At 37.8% G+C, this 1611-nt stretch overlaps 1 non-coding gene across 1 annotated transcript; it reads left to right on the top strand.

Annotated features, from left to right (window-relative positions):
• On the top strand, positions 1-119 carry LOC138362347 (5S ribosomal RNA). The gene has a single exon (XR_011227594.1). It is a non-coding gene; the product is annotated as a 5S ribosomal RNA (ribosomal RNA).
• Positions 120-1611: the final 1492 nt, after the last annotated feature.

Below are 1611 nucleotides of genomic sequence, written 5' to 3' on the forward strand. Positions count from 1 at the left end.
GCCAACGGCCATACCACGTTGAGAACACCGCTTCTCGTCCGATCAGCGAAGTTAAGCAACGTTGGGTTTGGTTAGTACTTGGATGGGTGACCGCCTGGGAACACCAAATGCTGTTGGCAATAATGTTTTTTGTTTTGTTTTGTTTTGTTTCGTTTGTTTTTGTTTGAATGGCTGGCTCCACGGGAAATTCACGGAGTTGTGTGGAATAAGGCCTGGTAAAATGAATTAATATGTATGTCATGTTTAAAACAAACTCGCTTAATATAGATATTGTGTGAGGCTTTATACAAAAACAAACAACCAAAACAAAACATGTTGTATATATATATAGCTTAATCCGGGTTTGAACTCGCAACTCCAAGAATACGCATCACTTATATACACTTTACCACTGGACCACTGCTGCAGGACACAAGCTTGATGCTGAGGTATCAATTTAATGACGTAAATGCCATTTCCACAAATAAATGATAATTAAAAAGTATTTGTATGTACAAATCTTTTCTGTTTAAAAGGCTACAATATCAGTTACTGATATAATTTGTGTTAATGTTTCTATACCCACAAGAAGGCATATTTTTGCTTATATGTAAAGGGTACGGAGAACGAATCCACAGACCATCATTCCCCTCCCCTTCCCTCCCCCCCCCCCCCCCAACTCCCACCTACTACCACCACCACCACCACCACCAATCACCACCAATCACCACCAATCACCACCAATCACCACCAATCACCACCACCACATCTAACCGAAAACCCCCTAACACATCAACCCTCCCCCCAATCAACAGGCGAAATAATAACCCTCAAATGCCTGCCTGCCTGCCTGCCTGCAAGCCAATACTAACGGTCTTCTCAGAAAGAAAATCTCTTTGTATCTGTATTACTTGATGAAATGTATGATTCTAATAATGAAAATAAATTTTGATGTCGGTTGTATGAGCATAATGACCAATATGCACATGATATGAATGAATTAAATAGTGTAGTTTTAAGTAATTAGGTTGTAGACACATTAAGCGGATATGATATTTGACGCGTCCAGAACTGGTGATTTTTGGTTTAGTTTTAAATGCACCACCACCACCACCACCACCATTGCTTCCCCAGAGCCTAATTAAGGACCGGTAAAAGGAGTCAATATGTATGTCATCTATAAAACCAAAGAATGAATAAAAAAACACACACACAAACCTACATAATAGTATTAGGAAGATTGTATGGCAAAAAAAAAAAAGTATTATTCCCATTGGGTCGTTTGAACTCGCGACTTCCAAAATACCAGCCACACACCTTACCACCCAGCCACCATAGAGTTGGTATAATTGTGCAACTTTAGTTATAAAAGTAAAGTTCTTATTGTCTCAAATCTTATTGTCTGTTCTATGAAAAGGCATGATGTAAATTATGTATTTTTTGAATGATTGAATTGTAGGCACATTAAGCGGATTCGATATTTGATATATCCAGAAAAGGTGATTTCTGTTCAGTTTTAAAATGCATCACCGTTAACGCTAAAGGACTGGTAAAACGACTCGATGTTTGTCATTTTTAAAATAAACACTAAAACTAGGCCCTTAACATATATAATGTTTGAATATAAATTGA

This window comes from Procambarus clarkii, unplaced genomic scaffold (assembly GCF_040958095.1).
Source record: "Procambarus clarkii isolate CNS0578487 unplaced genomic scaffold, FALCON_Pclarkii_2.0 HiC_scaffold_1656, whole genome shotgun sequence".
In the NCBI taxonomy this organism is placed as follows: domain Eukaryota; kingdom Metazoa; phylum Arthropoda; class Malacostraca; order Decapoda; family Cambaridae; genus Procambarus; species Procambarus clarkii.